The sequence below is a fragment of the Myotis lucifugus genome, unplaced genomic scaffold (assembly GCF_000147115.1).
Source record: "Myotis lucifugus unplaced genomic scaffold, Myoluc2.0 scaffold_221, whole genome shotgun sequence".
Classification (NCBI taxonomy): Eukaryota; Metazoa; Chordata; class Mammalia; order Chiroptera; family Vespertilionidae; genus Myotis; species Myotis lucifugus.
In genome coordinates this window covers 1,848,179-1,867,218 of record NW_005871269.1, presented here as the reverse complement: position 1 = coordinate 1,867,218, position 19,040 = coordinate 1,848,179, and the positions used below count along the sequence as shown (strand labels likewise).

Below are 19,040 nucleotides of genomic sequence, written 5' to 3'. Positions count from 1 at the left end.
TTTCATTTTTGTGACCATCTTTGTTGCATCATTTCCTCTGGAATATCTGTTTTTGAAAAATGCAAAGGCCAGCAGAGGGGTAATTAGTTTTTATTGTAATGTTAATTGGCTTTTTGACATGCAAATATAAATTGTTAAAACTATCACTGTTTAATTAGATGTTTCCATTTCTATTGGCAAAAGTTTACAAACAATTTATAAGGGAAATCACATTTTCTTTTTCCCATTATTATGAAAGTTCAATTTTTAAAGAATCGTAGCAGGAGCTTATAAAGAATTTCATAGGGCGATCCTGTTGGGTTTTTTAATGGTGCTTTATTCTTAGCAGCAAACATTTAGCCACTATATGTTTTTTAGTATCCGAGTTGTTAATATTACTCTCTATATAAATCTATTTTATTTAAATTATTTTGTACTAGAAATATATAGTAACAAAAAAATTTTAATCTATGTAAATACTGTAATTATGTGTTTTCTAGTTCAGGAATACACAATATAATATTGTGATGACTTTAAGTTATAGAAAATATTTTATAGTATGTTGTATAAAATGTTAAAAACGTACAAATGACACATTCATTCAAAGAAGCAATGTGTTTCTTTTTATTTAGGTATAAATCAATTTTCAGGAATAATGTGCAAAGTTATTTTAAAATGCATCGACCATATGAAAAGCCCAATTTTAAGCAAATATATGAAAACAGAACACATGACTTTGGTAGAATAGAATGTCTTGAAAATATGTGCAATTCTCCAACTTCATATGTGAAATTATACACATAAATAAACATCTGGAATTATTAATTATAAATGATAAGTAATTATATATTGGATAATTATGTTAGAATTTATGCAATCTTTGAGAACCACATTGCCAAAAATAACTTGTATGAATTATTTAATATTAATGCAAATATGTAAGGTGTTATTTTAACATATTTTTAGTTTCTGCAACTCTGTTTACTATGACTTTTTATTTTTATGATTGGAAATGTATAAAATAAAATCCCACATTACCAGTTTGTTATCACACATGTGTGGTGAATTACATTAATTGATTTGTTACTTCTGCTTGGTGTGTTTACAAAATAATATTTTTATGAGACTAAATATCTATTTGTTGACGAGAGTTTTAGTGTTTTCTCAAGGTAATCACTATATAGTTAGCATAATCCATCATTTCCAATGTGATCCCCCCCAACATTAGTTCTAAGAACAATAACCTTTTCAGGAATCAAGACTTAATATTAATTTACTTCTTTGAGGATCCTTGAATTTTAAAAATTCCATTGTCTCTAAGATAACAGTGATGTAGCCTATTGCTGTCTATGTCCAGGATATTTTACAGGTCTCCTCATTACATATTAGTTCATCACTACTATCATGGTAAAATTAAGCTAAACCATTTTCCCAACATGTGAACAACATCATCTCAAAAATACTTCCTTTTTTTTCCCTAACAGAAGGCTGAACATCTGGCCCAGTGATTTTACTCTTTTAAAATCGTTAGTCCTTTTCCAGAAGTGTAACAATCTCAGCCCCTCCAGCGCTGGCTGCGCCTATTCACTACGTCAGTAAATATAGGACAATTGTGTTGCTATACCTATTTCCAAGGGTCCTGGGGTTAGGCCTCTGGTCTCCGCACTTGCCCCCTTCTCCATTGACTTCAGGTTGGGGCTCCCCCGCTTCTCAGAGCTGGATCAGGGTCCAAACGTGGGATCCCTGGACCCCAAAGAGAACACACACTAGGAAGTGAGATTCGAGCTGCTCCCCGCTCTCCCCATCTCCCACACCTCAAGGCACTTCCTGGACTCAATTCCTAGAGAAGGCCCGAGTCCTCGATGTTTTAATTGGCAGCTGGGGTAAGGCCCTCCAGCAGTTTAGCCGCTGGCATAATTATGACCCCACTCCACAAATGCATTTCTTCTACTTTTAGTCTCCCCTGGGCTTCGCCCCTCACCCCAACTATTTCCACAGATAAAATTTGATCAGAATAACTATCTGCAGAACAGGGGTTATATGTAGATCCAGACTGGGGGGTGGGGGGCTCACTGGGTAGAGAAGGGTGTGGGGGCAGGCAGAGTCTGAGTGGGCCTTGTGGACACAAAAGTGCCAGGTATGACCAGAGACACGCCTTTCGGTCACTTCCCGAGCTTGAAACTGGCAGAGCTTTATTTTCTTTCTGGAAGGGAGGGGTTGAAGTAGAGGTAGGTACATTCCAGAGACCCAGAAATCCTGGGGGAAGTGCAGTTCCAAGACTTAGGGCCATTTGGGGCCCTTACATTATAGAAAATGCCTACCAATCCTAATTCATGGTATTTCTGTGTTGTTGTTGTTGTTATTATTATTATTATTATTATTATTCACCAATCCGACATGTATTGTAAATTGTTAGATTTGCTGTTAATAGCATTTTTTTTAAAGAAGGGAGTGTTGAAGTTGTTTGTTTCATGAGCCCTAGAATGATTGTTGCGTTTGGGCGAAACTACATAATCAGGAAGAAGTAATAAAAGGGAAAGAAAATTAAAACCATCAGCTACAAAATTTAAAATTCCAGTACCTCAGATGTACTTTGAAAAAGAGTAAGTTGATTTTTATTTTTTGTATTACAAATAACATAATGGCTTTGTTCATAAAAATATAAACATTTTATCACAAATGACCTTTTAATCCTTCGATACTAGCTTTCAGTTATCCCCTTTACCTTAAAAAAAAATCTCAGAATTAATTTAAATGGATGCAAAGCCAATAGGAACTTTTTTAAGAGAAGAAAAGTTTTATAGAGGTTCAGAATATGTGAGCAAAGATATACATATAACCTCTTAAGCAAACTGAAGCTAATAAAATCGTGTAGAGTGGTGTGAATAAATACGACTTTACTTTGTTAATTTAAGCAGGCGAGGAGTGAGACATCAAAGGTAGCAAAGAGTATCAGCAGCAGCATTACCCGGGCTGCTGTTTAAGATCCATATTTCTGGGTTTGCTCCCAGGAAATTGGATTCAGCATATTTGCTTTTGGTGCACTTGAAGGAGATTCTGTTACAGGTGGCTTACTGGTACACCATTGACAAATAAATAACTTTATTTTTGCTTATTTATGTTTTAATCAAGGTCCAGGCTTTTAAGTAAGATTTAAAATTTCAGAATCAGTCGATCACACTTTGGTGTTTTTTTGTGTGTGTGTGTTTTAATATATTTTATTGATTTTTTACAGAGAGGAAGGGAGAAGGATAGAGAGTTAGAAACATTGATGAGAGAGAAACATCGATCAGCTGCCTCCTGCACACCCCTTATTGGGGATGTGCCAACAACCAAGGTACATGCCCTTGACGGGAATCGAATTGAACCTGGGACCCTTCAGTGACCCAAACCGGTTAGGGCAGTTGATCACACTTGGAATCCCAGGACACTGAATCTGAGTCATAAGGAGGAGCTATTTTATCAGATGAAGGAGAGCCTTTATTATTATGAGATCTTTCATCTGAATTGGAAGACTATCTCTTTTAATAATAAGGACCATTCTCTATATATGTCTATACCATCTTGCAACCCTGACGGAGAAACAAAAAGACCTTTCAACACTCCAGTTGCCACCTGGAGTGGAAGGGCACAGGTTTTTACAATCAGAACGTATTTTGGGGGAAGGGTATAGCAGGATATACTTGTGTGGTAAAGCTTGTAGCATCAGACAGAAAATTTCCACATAAAACATTCATGGTATCTAATCTTTTTGAAACACTATATATACATTTACCCCTGTTTACAGAGAATGAATGGTGCTTTCTAGGTAGAAAGGTAGAGTAATAGTGGTTTCCTTCATTTCATTTTATTATCCAAACCTGAAATCATGCTGGTTAAACATGGCAACCTAAAATTATGTAAGTGAGGAAAAACAAAACATAGAAGTATTTAACAGGTTTAAATTCTACTTAAGATCATGGCAAAATTGCAGTACAGTATAGCCATAACAGAATAAAGCATTCATGGACAAGATGATGGGTCCTTGTGTCTCTGTAAAAACACATTGAGGAGCCGAAACCGGTTTGGCTCAGTGGATAGAGCGTCAGCCTGTGGACTGAAGGGTCCCAGGTTCGATTCTGGTCAAGGGCAAGTGCCTGGGTTGCTGGCACATCCCCAGTAGGAGATGTGCAGGAGGCAGCTGATCGATGTTTCTAACTCTCTATCCCTCTCCCTTCCTCTCTGTAAAAAATCAATAAAATATATTTTTTAAAAAAAACACATTGAGGAGAGGGGAAATAGATATATGACTAAGGTAAGCTAAAAAGTAATTTGCAAAAACTAAAATAGTATGACAAGAGGGGAGGGAAAATATATATATGACTAATGTAAGCTAAAAAGTAATTTGCAAAAACTAAAATAGTATGCCTTTAAAATTATAATCATAATTATTTTGCTTTTAAATACAATTTGTTTAACGTTGCATCAATTACTTTGCTGGTGTACTGAGGTTAAAAGCCTATGTTTTGGTTTCTTTTTTTGAGTGCCATTTTTTCGCTCTACTTGGCTCAGGCTGCCAGAGCATCTGACTCAGCAACTGTACAATTCTTTCACCCAATTTAAAGAAACAGTAGCTATCAAAAGAACAATGACTCCCCCGATTGCAAATCTTTCCCACCCCATAGAAAAAGTAGTATATTTTAAATGATAAAATAATTGTTAAATGTGTATACACCATGGAACACTTTGAATTTTACTCCAGTCAATTTACATGCTGAATAGTTGAAGTTTAATATGTTTTATGTAATATATGATTTTTAAAAGAAGCTTATTAAAACTTTCGAAAGCATATGGTCAAGTTTCCTTTCTCTTTACCCTTCAAAATGATGATTACAAGGAGCTTAATAGTAATAGGGCACATCAACTTACATGATCTCATTTAATGGTCACATTCTCATTATGTTTTAGGGATTTTGTTCATCACGTCATAGACTGGAGACTGAGGCTCCAATAACTTGTGGCACCGTCTTTGTGCTTCTTACCCCAAATGCCTCCACTTCCTACTTTATAAGGAAAGTACCTACCTATCAACTACCTCTCCACTGACTACATCTCTTTGTAGGTTGCTGAACTCTTTGGGATTTCTGTTTTTCTCAGCATTAGCCACATATGTCCCAGTAAACATATATTGATTGAGTGAAATGAAAAAGTTCTGAAAAATAAGGCAATATAATAAATAATAACTGAAGCCCCTGTGAATTCTAAAAGTCACTGAAACTCATAATAAAACAAGGGGATTGATTTTTTCAGAAATTTGTTTCTTGCCCAGAATGAAACTAATTCAAAACTTTCTTGTAAATTTAATATAAAATACTTACCATATAAATCACTTTGATTTAAGAGCAATTAATGGGAAACCTATGTACCAGCACAGAAATCACTTGAAGGATGAAGTAGAAAGTTACTTTCTTAGAATATATGACGCATGATTAGAGTCCATTTCCTTTACTTACTAGCTGTGTGGTATTTGGACTAAGTACTTCAAACTCTTAGTGCTTTCATTTTCTCATCCATAAGCCTGAGATGTGCTCTATAGTACTCACCTAGGAAGAACTAGGTCAAATACTATATATAAAAATACATTTTAAATGTTCAGTTGGCATACATTTGTCAGTTATTATCAAAGTACCTAAATTAACTATGCCATTAAAAGAACATTAGTTTACTTTTACAGTAAATGCCTACTTCAGTAGACTTAATTATCCGGAGTAGCTAGAAATCCTGAATTCCATTTTAAAGAATATACATGTCATAATAAAAGTATATTTGTTTATTCCAGCTCTGGCACATTCTAAGGTGTCAGTACATTTGCTTACTATTTAAAGGATGGCCTTTACAGTGTGACTCTAAACGCTTCTAGTATTCATACTGTTAATAATAATTTCTGGAGGGAACACTGAGGTAATAGATCTTAATTCCTCTGTAATGGTTGCTGCAGTCTGAGTATCTGCATCAATAGTTTTAGTGTAGAATTTTCTAAAAAGAATTTAGTATAAAAAGTGTGTGTGGGGTGTGTGTGTTTGAAGGAAAGAGGGGAAGAAACATTAAGGTGATCCTCAAAGCCTTCAAAATGTCTGTCTTCATGGAATTTTAATTTTGAGAGGTCTCACCATGGAACCTAGGACCCAGTGTTTTGAAGGAACTTTTGCAATTATATCTGCTTGATCCTTAGCACAATTAAAATTTTGGCCCTAGCCGGTTTGGCTCAGTGGATAGAGCGTCAGCCTGGGAACTGAAAGGTCCCAGGTTCAATTCCGGTCAAGGGCACATGCCCAGGTTGTGGGCTTGATCCCTGGTTGTGGACTTGTAGGAGGCAGCCGATCCATGATTCTCTCTCATCATGGATGTTTCTGTCTATCTCTCCCTCTTCCTTCCTCTCTGAAATCAATAAAAATATATTTTTTTTAAAAAAATTTTTTGACAGATTATCCTAGTTAAACCATAAGTGTCAACATGTAAACCTGTTTTGATTAAATAATTTTTTAATCAAAAAAGTCTGTCCTACAAGGTGACCTTCAAATGCAAGCCACGGATGTATTTAAGTTTTCTAGTAACTACATTACAAAAACTAAAAAGAAATAGGTGGAAATTATTTTTAAATAGATTTAATTTAACCCAATATATCAAAGATATTATCATCCCAATACACAATCATATAAAAACCATTAATGAAATATTTCATATTATTCTCTGCAATAAGTCTTTAAAATAAGTGGGCATTTCACACTTATAGCAAAACTCAATTTGGAGGAGACATATTACAGTGCTCAATAGATACATGTGGCCAGCAGGTGCCATAGTGAACTTCACGGAGCCAAGTACCAATTGAAAAGAAATAGAGGGGCCCTAACCGGTTTGGCTCAGTGGATAGAGCTTCGGCCTACGGACTGAAGGGTCCCAGGTTCGATTCTGGTCAAGGGCATGTACCTTGGTTGCGGGCACATCCCCAGTAGGGAGTGTGCAGGAGGCAGCTGATTGGGATGTTTCTTTCTCATCGATGCTTCTAACACTCTATCCCTCTCCCTTCCTCTCTGTAGGATAGCAATAAAAAATATTTTTTTAAAAAAGAAAAGAAATAGAGGGGACAAATGAGCATGTGAGCCTCACCATAAGGATTCAATCAGAAAAATCCAGACTTGGGAATTCAAAAGGTCAAAAGCTGGCTTCTTCAACAAATTAGTGGCAAGGAAAAAGGGAGATTGAGGAAGAATCTGTAGATTAATAGAATGAAAAGACAAAGGAGGAAAAGAGGAAAATTTTAAAGGTAATGTGTAGAATTGGACAGAGGTGATAAAACTATAAGAAAAGCAAAAACACCATTTCCATAAATGTTAGTATAGTGATTACATTTGGGGAGAAAATGGAGTTTTCATTGGAATGATAGCTTCTGGATTGGTTGACAAAGTGGCACTTTCTTTAACTGGGGAGTGGTTACATCTTACAATAATTCATGATACATTTGTTTTAAGCACTTTTACAAAAAAAAGATATGAAATAAAAAAATTTAAGGTGACCTTCAGCTATTAATATTCACATTTAGTGGGATACCAAGGAGACAAAATATATTAAATATGCATCCTTAAGGCAAAATTGACTTAGAGAGTAAACACAAAGTATATTCTGTTAATATTGCCTTTTAAAAAATGAAGGCTGTAATTTATAATCTTAACTATAAGAAAGAACAATATAAAACTATACCCTCAACCCAGAGACTCAAAGGAAAGCATGAGTGGAAATGTTAAATCTGTAAGTGGAAGATGCTAAAACATGAATAGGAAGCATTTTTAAAATTCATTCAGGGTTGAGATATATCATCAAGAAGTTGATTTCTTCCAGAGGAGTTTAATCCCATATTAGGTGAAGAATTAGACTTGAAGGAGAGTGTTCCAACACAAGGAAATTCTGTATGATCTTTTACAATATCAGAGGAGAGTTGGACTTTAGAACTCTCAGAAGTCCAGGAAAGGCAAAAAGAAAGAAAGGAAAAAGGAACATAACAGTAAGACTATGGAAGCCCAAGAAGGCAGGCTACTTTAAAGGGTAGTTGTGGGGAGGAGCTGATAAGGTCTCCATTTGAAGAGCAAACTTCAATATAGATTCCGCTGAATTAGAATGCCCTAAGCCATTATTAAACCCAGTCAGCCATGAACACTGAACTCCTACCACCAAGAGTGAAAAGTGAGTACAATGTTATTTGTATGTTCCAACAGTATATTTGCATTCTAATAGCACACACATAGCAGCAGCATAAGCAAAATGGAATACTACATGTGCTCATGCTGGCAGTTAAGAGGGCAACCCGTGTTTGAAAGGAGAAAATCAACCCCATTAGGGAGGAAAAGAGGAATATGGGAATAGAGGTTTAGAGAAGGGAAACTTTACAATTCCTCAGTTTGGCTCTGGTTTCCCCTATTGTACCTCCTACTTGAACTGCACACCAAGGAGTGGTAGTGGGTGGCAGGAAATGCAGGGGAAACACTGAACCACTCCATTGTCACGAACCATGATTTAATGAAGGTTTTGGTTCTTTCATTATAACAGTCAATTTTATTACAAAGAAGCTCTGTTTTCAGGGGGTTAGAACTCAAAGAAGACAGAACTAATCACATCTTTTCGAAGGGAGTTTGCTTGTTCAAACCACAGATACCTGCCAGAATGTACAGTACTGAACAAAAAAATATCCAAGAGGAAATTGACTTTGATGGCCTAATTGAATAACATGATAGTAAACATGCTATCTATTCTCAAAAAGTAAGTTCTATTTATTGAGAGCCTACTGTGTGCCTAAATGCCTAGATTTTTTAATACATCTGGCATTATGTGTTCCTTATAAGAACCCTAACGAGGTAAGTTTTATTGTCTCTACTTTGAGAGGTGAGGAAATGGAGGCTCAGAAAGTTTCATTATTTATTCAAGGCTGCAGAGATGGTAAATGGGGAACAGGTCTATCTGAGTATAAAGCCTGGGATTGTTCCATTGCCCATGCTGCATGGTGTCTCCTCCAAGATTATTATTAAGAATAGGTAACATCTCTCACCAGCCACATCTGTGCCAGTTAGAGTAAGCAGCTGTGACCATAGGAAAAATATGGAGAAAGGGCTGAGTTCAAGATGTGCAGCAAACATGTATTTACTGGGTAACTATGGCAGGTAGCTATGTATTTACTGGGTAACTGTGGCAGTGTAACTGTGGCAGTGTACCACCCTTCATGTTCTTATCTGTAAATCAAGGGGGGAGGTTTTTGAAAAGCAATTTTGCAATATATGTCAAGAGCCTTAGACTCTTTGAAAAATTGCAATACTGTTTATTGTAGCCATTAGAAACAACTTAAATATCTGACAACATGGACATCTTTAAGTAAAACATAACATATTTTTAGTGGAATGTGTTGTAGCTGTTAAAAGTAGTGTATGGAGAAGTTGGGGAAATGTTTTAATGATAAACGAAAGGAAAAGCTTTCAAAATTGTATTATTTCCACAAGAACTGAACAAGAAATAAAACAGGAAGTATTTCAAAATCTTAACCGTTATTGCTTCTGTGTAGTGCAGTTTTTATTTTCCTATGCAGATAATTTTTTTCTTTTTTTTAAAAAAATATTTTATTGATTTTTTTACGGAGAGGAAGGGAGAGGAATAGAGAGTTAGAAACATCGATGAGAGAGAAACCTCGATCAGCTGCCTCCTGCACACTCCCTACTGGGGATGTGCCCACAACCAAGGTACATTCTCTTGACTGGAATTGAACCTGACCAAACCAGTTAGGGCGGCAGATAATTTCTTAAACTTTTTACATATGTAAACTATAATCAGGAAAAAATCATTTTGAAATTATGGGACTGGGTTAAGTGACTTAGAGGGGCCTTCAAGATCCAACTTTCTATCACATTCCCAAAAGTGAAGAATTTTCACCTTGGTCTAGGATTTGCAACCTGCTTGAAGGCACAATGTTGAAACAAAGGTAAGGATTGCTGAGTTGCCATCGTGTACTGTACAAATCAATCCACAGGAAAACAGTGGGAAGAGCTGGGAACGCTGAGGTTAAATTCCACCTCCTTGTGCATTGTCACTTAAGTACTCTGGGCTTCTTTTTTCTGATCTATGAAGGAAGGACGATATCTCTATCTCACAGGACAGCTGTGAGGTGAGAAATGATTTATAAAACTGCTTCATGCTTCTCACAAAGTTGGGTTTCAGTAGGTGGTAGCCATTACAATTTTCTTGGCAACTTAGAATAAATTTCCTATGGTCTCTATTTCTGTTTGTCTGTCTCTCTTCTAATTATATACCCTATTGCTTATTTTGTTCCTCAGGATGAGGCTGATTCCCAATATTTGTGCATGTAAACAAATTATATATACAAATACATACTATAGACATAGATGTATATAGAGTTATATGTATACATGCACACATACTGTGCTAATCTTTTAGTTTTCTCTACTGGCCAAATAGCTACAAATAGATGTAAGTAATTCACCATAAGAAGTTTCTCAATTACAAAAGCAGATAGCTACAAAGATAATTGTTAGGAAGTGATTGTTTTTGTGAGCTGCGCAGATTACTCATTTCACAAGAGTCTACCCAAGAGATGCTTTTAATAGTAAACTCCTTACATAGATTTAAAATTATGCATGCTTTGCACACAATTTAGAAATGACTTCTGTCATCCTTAAATTGATCTTGGAAGATGATGATAGGTACTACAGAGTCTATACCCAGTTAATACTTTGGAGACTAAAATGGAAAAAGTTGGACTTACCTATAATTATGATTCAGGTTTATAAGCAAGTGAAGACATTTTGAGTTTTTTGCTCCTTGCCAAAGTCCTATTTGAGCAGGAAGAGGAATTTTCCAATCATTCTGAGTGAACAGATGTCAGAGAGTCCCCACAAGAGTGCCTTATTCATAGCAGACCCTCAATAATTGTGCTCTATTGAATTTAACTAGAGAATAGTAAAGGGGAGAAGAAGCACCCCCCACCTTGAATTGTTCATAGATCTCATCCTAGGGACACACTCCCTTTTCTCACAAACCTGTGGGGAGGTCTGTTCTGTTTTCTCAAAGGTCTCCCTTTCATGCTAAAGCTACTTTTCTCCTGGTGGAAAAATAATTAAGGGGATACCTGGCATTCTTTCCCTTTAAAAATACTCAGATTGGACCCTGAGGACCCTTAGAATTCTTACCCAGAACACTTCAAGGTGTACTTCTCTTGGCTGAACAACAGTCTCTGAGGCATAATTATTATTATGCCCACTTTGTAGATGGGGATATTGAAGCCAGAATAAAGTATCTCTTGCTCAAGGAGCTAATGTAGGTGGCGGAGCTTGGCTTGGGGTCCTCTTTTCCTTTATTAACTCTTTCTAAATTAAAAGGGAGCATGAAATTAGTCTTCAAATTCATTTGTCATTAGAACAGTCTCCTTTGCCTTAGTCTTCAAATAATCCTCTCCTGCACCCAGCATTCCCTCCCAGGGTCCATCTATTCAGGCTTAGCCCTGCTACATCTAGAAAATCCATTACAGGGCTCTGATAAGCTATTTCCTAAGGAGCTTTCCTTAATTATATGATCCTCTCCAAACTCTGAAATACAACTTTTTTTTTCTGGTAACACAGTTCTGCAGTGTCAGAATGCATCTTCCTTCACCTAGACTATTAATGCAGACTCCCCTCAAGAGCTCTTCCCAATTCAAGGCCACCTTCCTCCTCCTGAGAAGCAATTATGTTGATAGTTGTTAGCAATACATCCTCTTGACTAAAGACCATTCTTTTTTTTTTTAATACACAACTTAAAGCCAAGTGCCTGACACAGAGTATGTGCTCAGTTACTGTTTGTCAAATAAAGTTATGAAGGATGGTTTTCAGAAAAGCAACTCTGACTTGCTAATACATTTATTATGTTTAATTAATTAGACTAGCGAATAAATGTACATGATACAAAAATTTAAACAATACTAGTAGCAGAAATGCAAAGAAAGTTTCAGGCCCATCCCAGTTCCTCATTTCCTCCCCCACATTTATAGACTTTTCTGTATCTTTCCAGAGATATTCTATTTATATTTTATTTCAACTTTATTTTGTTTAACTATATATTGTTTAATAGCAATACTAATATTGAACAGGGTAAAAAGATGTCTGCTTTTAAAATAGTTTTTGTGTGTGTCTCACTTATACTAACTTCTTGAGGTATAAAGGATAGAGCAAGGCAGAGATCTCATTTTAAAGAGAAGCTTAAAATAGTCTCAAAAGTCTAAAAGCAGTTAATTAGGTACATCAGGACTGTCATTTGGTCCCAGTACAGAGATATTTCTCCAACACCTTTTATTTCCTCAATAAAATGTTGCTTATCATATAATATGTTTGCATACCCTGCATATCATTCCTTGCCAATTTTGCCATGCGTTGTCAGAACCAGAATGTAATTTCAGAATACTGCCTTCTCAAATATCTTTCTGGTGATGTTTTGAATTGATATTCACATCTAGAATTTCTATTTGATTTGTAGGCTTTCTGGAGTAGCGCCATTGCAAGGTTTCATTTCATTTAAATAAAATGTTCAGTTGCTCCAGTGGCATCATGATCTCCACACTCAGCTGGGTTCTGCAGGCTGATGGAAAAGCTACCCTAAGTCCTGCTCACCAGTCCCTCTTTCATTAAAAGCAGATACCAGTAGTTCTCAACCTTCCTAATGCCACGACCCTTTAATACAGTTCCTCATGTTGTGGTGACCCCCCAACCATAAAATTATTTTTTTTGCTACTTCATAACTGTAATTTTGCTACTGTTATGAATCATAATGTAAATATCTGATGTGCAGGATATATTTTCAGGGTTCTCGACCCACAGGTTGAGAACCGCTCTGACCTTCACCACTCACTCTCACTTCCTAACCCACCATCTTGTCCTCACTGCAAGCAAACCAGCCTCTTCCGTTCATGGAAGGAAGTGCTTCAACTTCCTCAATCCAAGTTTATGACCATTCCCTGTGCCTTGTAATCCATTTCTTCCTGAAATTGTAGGGACCTCAGGTCCTCGGAAATACCCTATCTTGCCTGTGACCTGAATTTCTTTTTTTCTCTTCTAGCTGTTCTCTTCTTCACCTGGCATTTTCCCTTCAGGGTATTGTGTGTGTTCAGGTCTATGCTCCCCTTCACTATACATCACCTTGAACTATCACAGTTAAGCTCTGAAAGAGTTGTCTGCACAGTGTCCTTGCCATCTAACTCACTCTTGGTTTTCCTTCTGACAATCCGAGCAGTCCTTTGAGGCTCCTTTGCAGGCTCCTTCCTGAAGTTTATTTTTCCAGCTTCTCACCATACATCCATCCTACTGGATTCCTTTCAGCATTCCCAGACTTCCATACCTTTGCTCATGCTCTCACCTCTGCCTAGAACATCATCTTCTTTTACATCTTTATACTCCTACACCTTTCTTCAAGAGTGGGGCCAGCTTTCAGCATCCACATAGCCTTTACTTAAGCCACCAGAATGAGTTTTCATTTTCTCGTATCATTTTCTGTTTCCCTTGGGTCTTCTGTACATGTAATGCTTCATTTAATTCCTACATTGATATTTGAGGCAAGTACTATTATTATCCCAGTAATATTGAAATACAGATGAGAAAACTGAAGCCCAGATACATTAAGTAACTTTGTTCAAAGTTATAAAGCGACTAAGTAAAAAGTTTAGGTTTGAAAAATTCATAGACACAGACAACAGTATTGTGGTTATCACAGGGAAAAGGGGGTAGGAGGTAGTTAAGGGTAAAGTGGGTCAAATATATGGTGATGGAAGATTTGACTTTGGTTGCTAGACACACAATGCAATATACAGATAATGTACCATAGAACTGTACACTTGAAACCTATATAATTTTATTAACCAAGGTCACCCCAATATACTTACTTTTTTTAAAAGTCCTGTTTTGAACCTCAGTAGTCCAACTCCATAGCCCATACATTTAACACTTCCCCCAAACGTATCCCTCCCCCCATGCTCTACACTTAGCCTCTGAGCTTTTTGAATGAATGAACAAGTGTTAGTCTTTTTTTCTTAAAAGACTGATCAGAACAGAGATAGGTTGAAATTTCATAGTATACATTTTCAAAACTGCCAAGGCAATGCAAACCTAAATAAGGCTGTGACCTTCTTCAGTCATGGGACGAAGAAAAGCTCAGGGATAGTAATAACCAACACACTTTTGGAATTTAAAAAGCTCTTTGACACACATCATCTTATTTTATCAATCCATGACATAGATTATGATTCCATTTCACACATGAGGAGTCGGAGGCTGGCATAACCAGCAGTGGGACCCTCCATGTCTGTATATAACGCAGCTAGGGATGTTTTTATATGGTTGCATCACATTTCATTGAGCTACAGTCCAATATATTGCACAACAGCTTACAGAGTTCTTGATGTAGGAATCCATACTTGAATGTTAGAGGAGTTTCTGAATTCCCTGAAAATTACGTTTAGAAATACCTGTGCACAAAGACACACTTTATTTATTTTATTTTTTTTTATTTTTCGCTAAAAGTATTACAAAGGGTATTAAAGGGTATTACATAAGTGTCCTTTTTCCCCCCCACCCTTGACAAGCCCCTGCCCTCCCTTACCCCCGAAAGACACACTTTAAAAAATGATTGCCTACTTAGATGATGTGTTATAGAATTGTACCCCTGAAAGCTATATAGTTTTATTAACCAGTGTTACCCCCAATAAATTCAATTTAAAATTTTAACTTATTATTGCATGCTTTATTTTTTGAGGAGAGGGTCTACAACTTTCAACAGTTTCTTAAAGGCAATGTGCCCCTGCCCAAGATTAAGAGCCTGTGACCTTTAAAAAATGGTCTAAAAACCACTGCTCTAGGGCTCCAATGTGTTTAAAAATTTCCTGGGAAACTTGTAAAAGCTGCAGTTTCCAGGTGCATCCCTCAGAGATCCTTACTCCGTAGACTTGGAGAACGTGTGGGTTTAACAAGCACTCCTTGGTGATTCTGCACGATCTGTGATCTGAGCTTGGGGAACTACCACTAATAAGTTTTCTTTTCAAATCACAATGCATCTTCAGAAAGCTGCTTTCTTCAATCATTTTTGTGTAAACCATCTGTAGAACTGCCTTCTCTGACCCATCGTTTGTGTCACATCTTCACCTTTCAAAGGCTTCCTGCACTTGTAAAGAAATTATCCAAGACATCGTTTGTCATCATAAACTCTCCCCCCAGCCACCACCGTCAGTTGGCATAATTTTAACACTTTCTGATTTGCCTGAGCTAACAGCAGTTGATTGAAAGTATAGTCAGATATCCTGGGTCTTCAAGAGAAGTCAACAGGCCATCACCGGTTTGGCTCAGTGGATAGAGTGTAGGTCTGCGGACTGAAAGGTCCCAGTTTCGATTCAGGTCAAGGGCATGTACCTTGGTTGTGGGCACATCTCCAGTAGGGAGTGTGCAGGAGGCAGCTGATCAATGTTTTTAACTCTCTGTCTCTCTCCCTTCCTCTCTGTAAAAAATCAATAAAATATATATTTTTTTAAAAAAAGAGAAGTCAACAGGAGATTGAAAGCTGGGTTATCTAGTAGGCAGATTAAGCATTGCTTCAGGCATCAGCAAAGCCTGAGCAATCCATTAAAAAAATACATATTTTTAAAGCATAAAAGTTATAACCACAGGAAAAATTAGACTTTGTTGGATTTTCTTTTGCTTGTGATACTCTTACTTCTGTTTAATTTTTCATTAAACATGAGGGTGGAGGTGGAGGTGGAAGGTGTCCACCATCTTTTGGGTGATTAAGGTTTTCTTGACCTTCCCTTTCATATAATATTGATAATTCTATTCAAAGCACTTTCTTCTCTGTGCTTCACGAGATTGCAAGAGAACCCTCAAAATGGATGCTAAGAGTTAAAGGGTACGGCACTCAGCCGCGGAGTGGGGATCCCTGGACTGGGGGAGCTTGACCGATGCGCCACCCCCAGATTGTGCCGGCATGGACCCTCTGCCTGAGTGTGGGATGAGCCAAGGAGACTCAAACCCAGCAGCCATTCCACAGGCAGGAGATGACAGATGGATGACTCAGCACAACAGATTTGTCCTGGACTGTGAAGACAAAGAGCCTGATGTGCTGGCTGTGGGGGACTCCATGCTGCAGTTAATGCAGCGATATAACATAGGGGGAGAACTTTCCCTACCCCCGCTCCCCCACTCCAGGCACTGAATTTTGGAATTAGAGGAGATACATGTTTTGTATCTCCTCTAATGGAGAACTGGAGAATATTAAACCTGGTCTTTGTTGTCTGGGTAGGAACCATGAAAATATAGCAGAAGTAGCAGGTGGAATCCTACAACTTATCAACACAAGGCAGCCACAGGACAAAATCATTACATTGGGGTTGTTACTTACAGGTGAGAAGCCCAACTCTTTGAGGCAAAATATAAAAATAAAAAAAATGCCAAGGTTAACCAACTCCTCAAGGTTTCCCTGCCAAAGTTAGCCAATGTTCACTCCTGGATACAGATGGGGGCTTTGTGCACTCTGACAGTGCCATCTCCTGCCACCACGTGTTTGATTTTCTGCAGACCCCTCCATGAACTGACCATGCAGTTGTCGGAGAAACTTGAGGAGGAACAAACCACCACTGCCTGGCTCCCATCAGCGTTAATTGCATCTCAGCCTCCTCAGATTAGTTATGTCAGTGACTACAGAACCCTTCTCTTTCTTTTTTTAAAAATATATTTTATTGATTTTTTTACAGACAGGAAGGGCGAGGGATAGAGAGTTAGAAACATCGATGAGAGAGAAACATCGACCAGCTGTCTCCTGCACACTCCCTACTGGGGATGTGCCCACAACCAAGGTACATGCCCTTGACCTGAATCGAACCTGAGACCCTTGAGTCCGCAGGCCAACGCTCTATCCACTGAGCCAAACCGGTTAGGGCCCCTTCTCTTTCTTAGGCACTTTGCATTGTAGTAGAAGTTCCTGGATGCTCATATCCAGTGTTTGAAAGGGAGAAGGGATTTAAACTGGTCCTGTACATAGGTTTGTTTGACACAGGAGAAAAGCTAGTCAAGGAAGATGGTTGTTAAATAAATTCATTTGAAACCAGAAGGGCCTAGACAACCCAGCTCTTTCAGTTACATGTGTGACACCTTCATTGAATTATTACTTTTACCTAGAACAACATCAAGCCTTAGTACCATACAAAATGAAGATGCTTTTCTTGGCCTTTCTTTCTGTGGATTATGTCGTATATAATATAATAATAATCAGAATCACACCTACTTGCCTTTAAATCATGTGTTGGGGTTTTTTCTTCACGTTTTAAGGATCATAATTTTGCCTTTTGTTTCCATTTTCAATGTTTAAACATATAGCATCAGGTTGGACATACTTGTCATTCAAATGTAGGAGATGCCATAGTTATAGGTGAGTTTGTTTCACTCTCTTAATCTTTCGCAGGTTTAGCTGTGAAAAACAGGTTTCGCCCCAATTGAGGGATTGTGGAGGGTATTATTTTTATCTGCCGAATATCGTGTCTGTAATAGACGCATGCATGCAGTCTTTATTCCTTTTTGAGGTAAGGGGGCCTTGTTGATATTACAAGCTTTTAACATATTTTTTTACCTAGGAGCTCAGTTGCTGAAAGTGTTAGTCCCCAGCTAGTTACTCTCACGATATTTCTGTGTGACACATTATTGTGTGGTATTCTGTGCTAACAAGTCTGTGTAGTGCTATGAATACTCAGAGTTCTGGTTTATTTTTCCCTTAGACCCTGTTACAGTGTCCTTTTTGGGGGGGCGGATCAGAACTATTCCATTCCATAATTATGTGTGTGTGTGTGGGGGGGAGTTTAACTTGACATTATTTCAAGTTTTATAGTATCTTAAGGTGTATGTTTTATTTTTGCCATCTTAGTTTTAAAATTATATCAATTCAGAAAAAGTTGGCTTCATGGGGAAGCAAATGAAACTATTCTTCACAATAGACATTCTACTTGATGCTACTGTTTCAGTAAAAAAAGAACTAGGTTTGCTTAACTTCCAGGAGTACTCCTTAATGTAGCTTCATCTGAGAATATCTTAATGCCTTGTTTGCACTCCAAGAACTGCCATTTTAAAAATAATGGGACAATAGATGGTTTATTGTTCAAAATACCTATGAAATGTGTACAAACTAGAGCTACAAACATCTTTTAAATTGGGCCAGGTAGATAGTGAAGAAGCCCATCCAGATGTCTCTGCAGCGATATTGCTCAAGTTCAGTAACAAGCGAATGTTTCATGTTCTGTTGCCAGGCAAAGAGCAGTGTGTGTGTGTGTGTGTGTGTGTGTGTGTGTGTGTGTGTGTGTTGGGAGTATGGTCCAGACACACCCATGAGGTTACTCCAGCAGCAGAGGATTAAATATCCCTGTGTGAGCTGGCCTTCAGCTCCTGTGCTTATGTATACAACCCTGAGATATTACTGCATTTCTATCTACCGAGCTATTTGAGAATAGTATTTGAACACTAGCCTTTTAAATAAAAGTCTGCCCCATTGCTGATGTGGAGAGAGAGAGAGAGACAGGAAGGAGGAAGAGGAGGAGGAGGAGAGGGGGGGAGGAGGAGAGGGGGGAGGGGGAGGGGGAGGAGGCTAAGAGGTATTAGCTTAGAATGTGTGGTACTGTTCTGAGTGCTTATATGTACATTAATTCTTTTAAAACTCACAGCCCTATGAAGCAGGGACCACTCTTAGCCCTCCACCTTATGGCTAAGAAAACCGTAAGGTTTTTCTAATAGGAAGGAGAGGTGTAGGGGGACGGAGAGGAGCCGGACAAGCACAGTGTGTGGACTTGCTCGCTGAATCACTGTGCAGCTCTTCCCATAGAGGCCTGAGGACATTTTCTGATCTAGGAGGAATTTATTTAAAATGGAGTCGATCACTTTCCCATCTGCCCGCTAGACAGAAATCTCCAGCATCCCTGTTAAATAGACCTCATTGGGGCAAGCACCAATGAGGGGACCCCCGCTCCCCCCCGCCCCCGC

The 19,040-nt window shown here is 37.9% G+C and overlaps 1 pseudogene; it reads left to right on the top strand.

Moving 5' to 3' along the window:
- Positions 1-15,915: 15,915 nt before the first annotated feature.
- On the top strand, positions 15,916-17,513 carry LOC102419737 (annotated as a pseudogene).
- Positions 17,514-19,040: the final 1,527 nt, after the last annotated feature.